Source organism: Mustela nivalis, assembly GCF_964662115.1.
Source record: "Mustela nivalis genome assembly, chromosome: 4".
Taxonomy (NCBI): domain Eukaryota; kingdom Metazoa; phylum Chordata; class Mammalia; order Carnivora; family Mustelidae; genus Mustela; species Mustela nivalis.
The window spans coordinates 80,199,083-80,211,296 of NC_139023.1; the positions used below are offsets into that span (position 1 = coordinate 80,199,083).

At 33.7% G+C, this 12,214-nt stretch overlaps 1 long non-coding RNA gene across 1 annotated transcript in view; it reads right to left on the reverse strand.

Annotated features, from left to right (window-relative positions):
• Nucleotides 1-327: 327 nt before the first annotated feature.
• LOC309863176 overlaps nt 328-12,214 on the reverse strand; it is a 354,484-nt gene continuing 342,597 nt past the window's right edge. The window contains exon 3 of the long non-coding RNA XR_014310915.1: nt 328-414. This is a non-coding gene — a long non-coding RNA (uncharacterized lncRNA). The remainder of the gene's footprint in view (nt 415-12,214) is intronic.

The following is a 12,214-nucleotide window of genomic DNA, read 5'->3' on the forward strand; positions in this document are numbered from 1 at the left end:
TGGATTTGGTACATATCCATATAGGCACTAGAGATGCACATAGATTTTTTTTTCCCTAAAATCCTCATTTCTTGCATGATCAATTATATTAAAGATGATAAAAATAAGTTGTGAAGACATTATTCACTGTTCTAAGTTCAGTTAATATGACTATTGTTTGAAGGTGATATGAAATATTTACTAGTAACTTTTTATTAGACTGTCAATATTCACTGTTTCTAATGACTACATCACTTTATCCTATCTATTTTCTCACTGTGACAAATGCATTTGCATGTGTGTACATATTCCTGACCTTCAGTGGAATGAAAAAAGATTAACAAATACCTGAGATAGTGGAGCTGCTGTTTCATCCAACCAATTAGTGAAGCTGTGCTTTCCATTTGCAAGGCCAGAAATGAAATCTTATTGACACTGCGTAGGTAGAAAAACATATTATAGTGGTTTGATGCTTATAAATTAAAAATGCACTTTGACATACAAAAGAGAAACCTGAATAACAATTTTATTGACTGAAAAATTAATAATTACCATACTTATCTTGGAATATAAAAGAATAACCATATAAAATATAGAAGAAGAACATATCTCCTTCTACATGATCAGCCTTTCCTTTAACAAGTGACTATCATTTGAAACCAAAAGAATTCACAGATTTGTGAGAGAGATGATACACTAAACAAATGTAATTTAAAACTGTTTCTAACATTATTTTCCATTAACAGCTCAGGTTGTTTGCCTCAAAGTAAAATTATTATGAGGCGTGTGTTTGTATGTGTGTGTGTATGTGTGTGTGTTGAGAGAGAGAAAAAGAGATTATTACTCTAACCTAAACAACAGGGAAGTTAGTGTTGGATGTGATGAAGATACCTTTTCGGTAGACTAGGAGTAGAAAAATTGAATTCAAACCATATCTTTAGCACAGATCTCTATTAGCTGTGCCACCTTGGAAAAATATTTAAACTACCTCACCCATAAACACAGGAAAAATAATATCAATCTTACAGGATTTCCATGAGTATTCAATGAGATAAATCATTAGCTATCACTTCAAAGTCATATCTGCCAATTGAATTTCTTTTACCAGAAAGTTTCCTCCTTTCCACATCTTTACTCCTCATTCCTGATAGGCCCTCCTCTTACGTCCAACTATATGCCACAAATGAGCCAAGCCTGAGAATTTGTCCCTCTCATGATGGGAAATATATAGCATAAAAGAAACCAATCCAGGTCCAGGTCCTCCTTGGTACTGGTGGTTTATACTTGTGGTGGAGAGTTCCTGCCTTGATTTTAAACCTGTTCCTATTCAATTCTCAGAATCCCTTAGTGGTGATCTCACTAGATTCCTATATGCTGCCGCTCTAGATCACTGATTTCAAATGACCCTCATCCCAGGGCTTGTGCAAGATGGTCTCCAGCATGGAGTAATACAATATTAAACTTTAATTCATGTTAATTTTTAGCTAATCTTTTAAGAAATATTGTTGTGTGTATAAATGTACAGAGCAAAGTATAGTATTGGGTGTGTACATAAAATACATATGTAAATTAATATTGTTATGATACTAAGACACAACTCATCATATGCTAGGTATTCATTTGAGTGCTTTTCTCATATTGCTTTTTAAGCATCCTTTCAATTCTGTGATCATCCCCATTCTACACAAAGACTCTAAGTCACAGTGAGAGGTTAAGTTACTTGCTAGGTCACACAACCATCACAGAGTGCAGGTTCAAACCCAGTCAGTCAGACTCCAGGCTCCAAAGTTCATATTCTTTTCACTAAGCCAAATCATTTTTATGAAAAGAACATTATAGATGTAAAAAAATGTATATGTAAAAAGAGAGTATACATATGCTCCAAGAGGAGGACTTGATCATTGTCATATCTCCCTCTATTGGGTAGGAATAAAATAATATGAATTCTAGAAATATTTAGCTGATCAGAAAGCAAAGACCTGTTACCTATTCTGGGTAAAGTCCTAGGTAGTGGCTTGCTCTCTCCCTCTCTCTCTCTCTCTCTCTTAGCAGCTTGTTCTGGTTTTATGTATACAACATTCTCTCAAATTGTCACCACGATCACAAATCAGTCATTTTTTTTTGAAAGTTCTCTTCTTTTTCTTGCAACTTTGCTTCCTCTGGAATTATTTTTCCATTTATCCCTGGCTGTTTTATCATGCTACTGCTTCAATACTTGTTTTCCATTGAATTAAATTTCTTTCTTTTTATTTCTTATAAAAGAGGTAATAGGTGAATTTTAGAACATAAAATATAGTAGAGAGACTTGGCTTATACGTTCAGCAGTTTTATACATTTTCCACAAAAGTCCTCCCCTGAAAAGAAGTCTTTTCTTACAGTGTGTTTTAGTCAGTTTTCTTAGTTGTAATGAAAAAAAATAATAACTCTGGTTGATTTAGCAAAAGAGTAATTTGCTAACAGTATATTAAGTCTTTTACCCTTTACCTCTTTTATTTCTATCCCTTCTTTTTCTTCCCGAACAAACCATTCCAAAATTCATTCCTGGGAGCTGAGGAGGGACCTAAAGAAAATTGTCAAAGTGGGGTGAGGTGGGCATTGGCTTGGGAGAGAGGCTTAGTAGGGTCTGTAACCTGAACAGAATGAAGAGAGCAACTCTGTAGAGGAGAGATGGAGCTCTGGCAGGAGCAGGGTAAGGAGGGCTGCACTGCAAGGGGGTGACCTGCGTGAGTTACCAAAGTGTCAATAAGATGAGAACAAGAGTAATGCAGGAATGGTAGAGGATATCAGAATTAACCCAATGTAGGTTTAGAGCCTGAGTAGAAAAAGAAGGGAGTCCATGTGGGCATAAGTGTCCAAATTTATGATTTTGGAGACAACATAAAGTGTAGAGGGCATCTATAAAGGAGACAACTCAGGATGGAGTGTTGGAATCCAAGCATAGTGAGAAAGTGTATGTTCTGTGGTTGGGAATTAAGTTGTGGTGGCAGTGAGAAGGCTAAATCTATAGATACTGATATTTTTTAATTAATATATGGAGAATAATGGGAACCAGATTTCTCATCACCTGTTATCCACATGACAAGAGCAATGAGGATATCTAATTCCCAAATATTGGTGTCTAAATTTTCATGAAAGGGAATGAGGGCTCATTAAAGAAAAAGTTAATTCCAAGGTTAGAGCCGGGAAAGTACCTGATTAGTTTGAACTACCTTCTTATGCCAGAAAGAAAGGAAATGTTTAAATTGTAAGGGAATCATATTTCATCATTAATGAAATATGGCCAAATCAGAGATAATTTGAGTGTCAAAGTGAATAAAAGTATAGGCTTAAAACTCATCAAATAAAATAGGAATCTATATGTCCATATTAAATTTAATAAATAAATAAATAAAAAGAAAAACAAAGGATCAAAAAAAGGATATTCTCAAAGTTCCAAAGGACTTCTTCATTTACTTACTCATTTCAAAAGGTAATAGAATAACTTCATAATACCTAGCAGACATTTGATCACCTTATTCAAGTGATCAAATTTAACTTCACCAGTAACAGAACACATTGAAATTATAAGCCACCAAATAGGGTGGAATGACAAAAACACATATATGTATCTTTCTCAGGATATCATGTCAGCAGTATCCTGAGAAATAGATATAGCCTGAATCTAATCATAAAGAAACAGACAAAGCAATATTGAGGGACATTTCTACAAAATAACCAGTTAATTGAAAAATGTCAAAGTCATAAAATTCAAGAAAAGACTGAGGAACTATCCCGGATTGGAGATAATGGAAGAGAAATGTCAAATAAATGCAGCATGAAATTCTGGTTGGGTTCTTTTTCTGCAAAAGATCAGGACAATGGGTGAAACTTGAATGAGACACAAGAGGAGACACTAGTGATATCTCAATGCGAGTTTTATAGCTTGGTGGTTAGACTTAGTTATTTAGAAAATGCCCATTTCTTCAAAATGTGCAAGGAAAATAAATCCTAACATGTTTAAGGACTTTTTGTTACTTTGTGATTATCTTAAAAAAAAAAAAAAAAGGAAGAAAGAAAGAAAGAGAAAAAAGAGAGAGAAATTTTTAAAGTATATGAGGTGAGAACCTGGTTTAATGGCAAAGAGAAACAATACCCTAAAGGATGGCATACAAGTGGCCTAGTGAGTACCTCTCTGCCACTAGCACTAAGTATCATGGCTTACACTTCCAACACAGGTCTGAGGAATGCCTCTTTCTGAAACTCTGCCCTTAACCCTGCAGATACCAGAAGCTGGGCAGCTGCAATAACCACTGTGACATGAAAGGAAGCTATGCAGTCTCTGGATTAGTTTATTTGGTTGGTTGGTTGGCTCGTTGATTAGTGTTTGTTTATATGTTTTTAAATTTTTTGTTGTTCTGTACGGTAACTCCTATTGCACAATTCAAAATGACTGCATTCGATTTGTTTCATCTAGGTTAAATATCTATGCATAGCAGGGGGGAGGATAGAATGGCATGTTTTTGGTTTGGGTTTTGGGGGAATTTCTTAGTTCATAGTAAGAGCCCTTCACGGACATTGACTAAATCCATGAGGCATGGAAATTCCCTGAACATAGGTTGGGACTTTGAGGAGAAAAAACAATAAAATTTGACCAACAAAGTCCATTCCTTTTGGTGCCTAAAATCAACATCCTTCTTTCAAAATAAAATTGTTTTTAAAAAGTTATTCCACTCAATGCAGTGGAGCGATCCTTAGGGCATCTCCAAAAGGCTGCTCACAACATACAGATTACTTTTCCTTGAATGAAGGATCTGAGAGTGAGAAAGAGTGCCCAAGAGAGAAGGCACTGGCCTTTTTTTTTAATAACCTAATAAGTTTTGCTGTTTTCTACTTACTAGGAGCTATTAAATACATCCCATGTTCAAGGGAAGGGTTTCACTAAAGTGTAAATACCAGAAGGTACATTTCCCTTCAAATTTTTTTCCAAGAATGAAAAAGATAAGATAATGTAATCTCAAAACTCATATGTAAGATATATGAATACTTGGCATATGCCTGAGGTAATATCCCTAGTCAAGGAAGAAATAAGGATATACAGGTTCAAGAAATGTCACTTACACAATTGACTATCCAAAGAAAAAACAATAGATCCTTTACTCAAAGCCCACAAAAAAACAAATCCTGTGTGCATTTAATACCCAATGAGAAAGAAAAACTTTTAGAAATTTAGGAAAAGTTATAGAAGAAAATCTTTAAAGAATTTTATTAATAAGATATAGAAAAACAATCTGTGAAGGTAAAGTATGCTAAATTAAATTGAATACAATAAAATGATAGAGTTTATCAAAGAGCATGAAATAAAATGATATGCACAGTGCATGAAACTAATAACAGAAAAGATAGCCAACAAATTGTTAATATCCAGACTAAACTAAGAATCCCTACAAATCATTAAGTAACAACCAATTCAATAGAAAAATGGACAGAAGATGAGACCAGATAATTCATATAGTTCCATTTACAAAAAAAAAATATACGAAAAGATAGACAATCTCACTGGACACCAAGGAAAAGCAAATAATAAACAATAGAATCCTATGTCATACCCACATGATTTGCAAATTTTGAAAACCTCAGTTCAGAAAAATCTCAGCCTGAGATTTAATTTTTGTATTTAATTTATCATTCAGAATTAGTGAAATATATATATATATATATATATATATATATATATATATATATATGTTGAAGCTGGGAAACTACATAGACTAAATTTATGTATTTGAATTGACATAATTTGCATTTTGGGTGGAATAAAGGTCATCATTATTTTAATGAAAACATTAGAAATTACATAAGATCAATGTCTTCTTATGAAAAAGAACTAGTTGCCTTTTGTTTAATATGGACTAACCTGGTATTTTTAAAGTTGTTGATTTTTTCTACTTATAAAGTTATATTGTTGAAATAATACAAGACTAATGAACTAAATTTGTTTTACCTAATAATGACATTTATATTTCTAATTACAGATTTTGCATATGATATCCTATTAAAGCATAAATATGTATTAGGTTATAAATATTTATTAAGGTTTAAGTATTAGGTTATATATTTTATAAATTACTGAATAATATTTATATTATTTTTGGAGACCCAAATAGTTATTTAGTAACTACTAGGCAATTAAACTTTGGCCTTTATACTTAATTATACTAATAATTTCTAAATTACAACTGCAGTATATCTTAGTTAAATTCTTTGAAGAGTCTCTTCTAAATAAAGGCCTTTAGGATGTCTGCAGCAATAAAAATTTATTTTATAGTAATTACCATAATCACTTAGATATTATTCTTTCCCTTGTTTATTGAAAGAATAAGAACACATTGCTAATCATAAGATTTAAGAAAGAGTATTATATATATATGTACATATACACATATATATAGTCATTTGCCTTTTGATCTTTCCCCTAAGTAGTCAAATTTATCTTTAAAAATTAATGATTTTTTATACAAACAGTACATGAATATGTTCTATTTGTACAAAATTGATATTTCACACATGAAGACTAAAATATCCTTGACCACCCTGTTTAACCTTTTGCCAATCACTTCATCTACCATTTTGTTGGACATATCATAAAGTGGATCTCTTGAGTAATAGTTTAGTGCGAATTCCTCTGCTCCTTCCCATAATTCTGAGATGTGGTAGTCTGGAGTCTTCAATACTATTTAAAAATATTCAGAGTCTCTCATCTAGGGATATATTGTGGTATTACAATCCCTGCCTTCTTGGAGATATGTATGGCCATATGGCTTCATTTAATCAAAGAAATAGAGTAGAATTCACTTGTTCTATTTTCAAAGAGAAACCTCAAAAGCAAGAAAAAATTTCTTACTCTGGTATAGTGGAGTAAGCTCCCAAAAGATAGATAGATAGATAGATAGATAGATAATGATAGATGACAGCTATAAAACCTGGACTAAATACTAAAAGAAAAAAACAGCTAAAAGCTCTAAAGAATGGAATAAAGCAGGCAAATTTTTTAAAGATTTTATTTATTTTTTAGAGAGAGAGAGAGCAAGCAGCGGAGGGGCAGAGAGAGAAGGAGAAACAGACTCACTGCTGAGCAAGGAGCCCAATGATGGGCTTGATTCCAGGACCCTGAAATCATGACCTGAACCAAAGGCAAATGCTTAACCAACTGAGCCACCCAGGTGTCTTAAAGTAGACAATTTTTTTGAAAAGTCAAAACTTAAAAGAAAGGACTACAGCTCAATAAGTCCCCATTTGAATGGCTTTACACTGAGGGTATACCAGTCATGATAAAGCAAAAGGAAGCCAAAATCCTGAGAGAAAGCCCAAAATGTTTCTGGCCTGAAAATCTAAAGGACAGAGCTTAGAGCAACCATTAACAATGAGAAGTAAAAGGGAAATTAGAAGTAAAAAGCAAAGAGAAGAAAATAAGGGCAATTCTGGTTCTAAGAATAAACTTCATTCAAGTCTTTGTCTAATCTTTGGTTTATGAATGATCAGCAAAACTCAAATCAACTTATATGTAAATCTAAAATAAGAAACAAAAATTTTAACTCTCCTAGATTTTCAAAAACAAAATAGACTTTTCTGATTGAATACAGGAAAATTATCTTCTGATAAAAACATCACATTTTTGAAGAAATATAACAGAATCCAGTGTCTCCACAGAATAGTAATTACAATTTTAAAGAAACAATTTTGCAAATTATTTTAAACATGAAGAAAAGAATGTTACCTATTCTTAAGAAAAACAAACAAACAAACAAACAAAGAGAAAACCTGGATGTGATCCAAGGGTTGAAATCATTATGCAAAATCTTAAAAACAGCTATTAAAACTATGACCACTATATTCAATAGGGCATAGGAATATATACTTCTAATGAACAGAAAGATAAGATAAGATTTTTCAGTGAGAAATAGAAAATTTTAAATATTGTTTAAAATATAGGGTCTAAAATTAAAAATTAAAAAATAAAAATAGATAAGTTTAAAAGTAAAATAGAGATGTCAGAGGGGCAAAAATACTCCAATGTGCATATAGATCATTAGGAAATATCCAATTAAAAAATAGAAAAAATAAAGAGAACTTCAGGGACCTAGGGACAGATGCAAAATCTGACATGGATGTAATTTGAGTCATAGAAAGAGAGAAGAGAAAAAAGTGAGAATTAAAAATACAGTCGAACAAATAATGGTGGAAAATCCCCCAAATTTGGTGAAAAACAGATTTATCTACTGAAGAAATCCAAACCATGTACATACAAAGAAACTCAAACCTCCGCTCTGTGTACTCAAACAACTGAAAAAAAAAAAAAAAACAATCTTGAAAGCAGCCAAAGAAATCAACACTTCAGGGAATTGAAGATGTGAATTATTATGGACTTTCAACATAAACTAGGGAAAACTAGAAAGCGGTGGAAAAAATCTTAAATCTGAAACCCCAGAAATCCATACCCATCAAAAATATCCTTAATGAATCAAAGACAAATAAATATATCTCCCAGTAAAATAAAATTAAAACCTATCTCTAACAAACTTCAGTGAAATAGAGAAAGAGAGAGGGAGAAGAAAGAAAGGGAAAGAAGGAAGGAAGGAACAAGGAAAAGGAAGGGAGGGAGGAAGAAAGAAAAAGTAAAAAGAATGAACTTTAGGATATTCTTTATGCTAAAGTTAAATAATACCTGAGGGAAACTTAGGTCTCCAGGAAGAGATGAAAAGTGTTATAAACTGTAAATATCTGAATAAGCATTAAAGTATTTTACTTCTAATTTCCTTTAGATACATATGAATGTTTAAAACAAAATTAAAATATTTATGTAATATTTATATATGAGGAAAGAAAGCACATGTCCATACAAAGACTTGTACACAAATGTTTATAACAGCTTTATTCAAAATAGGCAAAAGCAGAAAATTACTCAAAGGTAAATAAAAAAATTTCTATTTCATTTATATAAAATTTAAGAAAAATTAAATTATCTATAGTAATAAAAACAAATCAGTTTGTTGCCCAGGATAAGGAATAGAGGTAAACATAGACTACAAAAGGTCAAGATGGTTTGTTTTTGTTTTGTTTTGTTTTTTAAGATTTTGTTTATTTATTGAACACAGAGATAGCACAAGTAGGCAGAGTGGAAGGCAGGAGAAGCAGACTCTCCCCTGAGCAGCGAGCACAACTCGGGAATCAATCCCAGGATCCCGGGATCATGACCTGAGTGAAGGCAGTCAAAGTCGCTTAACCGACTGAGCCAACCAAGTGCCCCTCAAGAGGGTTTGATGGAAATGTTTTAAATTAGTTTTAAAATAGCTTAAGCCAAAGCAGCTCACTTTAGACTCTTCCAAACGCTCCTTTAGCCTGACTCTGAATGAGGACACCCAAATGATTCGGAGATACCAAGTGAGAAACACCTGTTCCTTTAAGTTTCTGAGATTTTAGAGCTGTCTATCATCACAATAGAATGTAACTGTTCCAAGTTACTACAAACTTGTTTATTTATTGTCTCTCACATGTGAGTCCAGGGAATTCAGCTCTAGGGTAGATCTGGCTGATTTTGTATTAATCCCATCCTGCACCCATTTGGGGTGTTTATGTGGGGCAGTGGTGTCCAATGAGACCTGAGAGGAAGTTTGTTTTTGTTTTTGTTTTCTGGATATTTCTTAGATACCATGCCTTGATCTCAGGAGATAATAGTTTTTTCCCTGTGGGCTGGCTATGCATGAATACAAAGCTATATTCACTAACTCCATCTTGCCTCTCTCTTAAAGATTTAAGAATATCTAAGAGGTAAAACTGAGTTATGTTACTGAAGACCTACCACTGGACTACCAAATTTGTGAGGCAATAAGGACTCTAATTTTAAAAGGCAGTTGAAATTAGTTTTTATATTAGTTATAGCTAAAGGCATCCAAACCAACTCATAAGCAATGCTATACTAACACTATTAGATTCTCAATGAACTGTCCTATGCCTCCAGATTTCTCTTACAGATTCGTTTTTTCTTTAGCATTTTCCTTCCTCCATCAAAATGTCCTTATTTTGGTCAATTCTCCTTTCTCCCACAACATTTAGAACTCTATTTGAAATAGTTTTACTTCTCATGCTTTCTGAAATGATAAGATAGTAGGGGTGCCTGAGTTGCTCAGTGGGTTAAATATTCTGCCTTTGGCTCAGGTCGTGATCTCAGGGTCCTGGGATCAAGCCCACATCAGGCTCTCTGCTCAGCGGGGAGCCTGCTTCCCCGCTCTCTTTCTGCCTGCCTTTCTGCCTGCTTATGATCTCTCTCTGTCAAATAAATAAATAAAATCTTTTTTAAAAATGACAGACAGCAAAAAATAAGTAAATATTTAAAAATAAAATAAAATAATAAATTGCCATCCAGTCACTTTTAGCCAACGACCCCTTTTAGAGCTGTATGGTTCAGCCCTGAATACTTATTCTATTAGATCTTTGAAATTTTGCAGCACAAAATGGAAATACAATCTCCCCTCTGAGCTTCACCCAGGCCAGCTTTTGCCTTCTTTGTTTCTTCATTTGTTATTTATTATTCACACTTGACTTTCTCCATTTAATGCAGATTATCTTGCCATTATTCCATATGTTGCCAACTTTTCTATCTAGCTGTCACTTTATAATTCAGTTGTAACAAACTTCATCAGGCTACCCTCATATATTAAGATCTTATCTCATTTCCCACTGACTCCAAGCTCTTCACTATGAAGACAAAAGAAATGTAGGTGTTTTCTGCTCAGTATTTATATTATTTGCTTTAATTTGTAGCTAAGCTGGTTTTTGCTTCAGCTCTATTTTCCATATCACACTGTGATTCCTCTGTCACCACTGCCTGTGTACTTGTGATTCTAAGGCAACTTAAATGAAAGCAAAGATCAATCTGGATTGGAGTAACCTTGGAGATTTTATTGTCCTCTCGCAGCCTATGAGCTATCCGCCAAACAGACAATGCTACACCTCAGCCTGTCTCAAAAGTCAACATTTTTTATGAAGACATATGGGTTCCAAGAAACCCTTTTATCCTCAACTCAGCCTTTCAGAGTATTATCCAATTTCAGTCCTTTCCCAAAACAACACATTAATCTATATGATAGGACAGGAAGGTGAAGAAAATGTTACCAGGAGAGGAGATATTCATCTTCTTCTTGTTTGCTCTTGGCATCCTATGACATTTTAACCATTAATAAATGGCCTTAACTGGACATTTAGGAATGTACAAGCCTCTCTCATGTCCAAATAAATTTTAATTGCAATTCAAAGCAATTAGTCCAAATTGATAAAGCAGAACCTTATGAATAGTATTATCCTGAGTCTGCCCCAGAACCAAAAGGCTAAAAAGCATCTGAACCAGTTATCAAGAGAAAGTTCACAATCACTGACAGCCCAAGGTTATAGAACTTAATAATAACAGGTTATATAATAGCCCTATCAAAACCAATAGCAGTGGATAAAGTGCCATTCAAAAGGCAGCGGGACCCACCAAAAATCAACTCCATTTCTTCTGAATTTAGCTTCAGGACATTTTAGAAATCCAGGCCTAAGTGTCAGCTAGGCACCTCATCAAACCAAAAATTGCTTCTCTTCTCTCTTCTTCCAGGTCCGTTAGGATGAAAAAGTAGACCTGCATGTCTTCAAGCCAACAATATTAGTCAAAATTATGGCTCGGCCTGATTGTCTCTAATGGAGGCACAAGTGCACAGGACAGCATGGGTCGGGAATTTTACCCTGTATGACTCTACAGAGTAGTTCAACCATTCTAGGGAAAACTCCACCTGTAAAATAAAGTCGGGTATGTGAAGCGTGAGATAAATTGATACTATTTTAACAGTGGATTGGAGTGAAAAACATCCAGTGAGAGCTTATCAGAACAGATGAATGCATTAGCAAAGTGAGATATTTTCCTCAGATGTAATCTATCTTTATCTTCAGTCTGAGGAAAACTAGGGATAAAGTTGGAAAAAATCCCAAATAGTTAATATTTTGGTGTCCAGACCATAGCAATTCTAACACTGGAGTATAAAATGAGATCTTTATGTGGCACCTTAGAGTTGCAAAAGGGTTGCTGGGGGGAGGGGGTTTGGGAGAAGGGGGTGGGATTATGGACATTGGGGAGGGTATGTGCTTTGGTGAGTGCTGTGAAGTGTGTAAACCTGGTGATAAAAATATATGTTTATAAAAAATTAAAAATTAAAAAAAATATATAAGA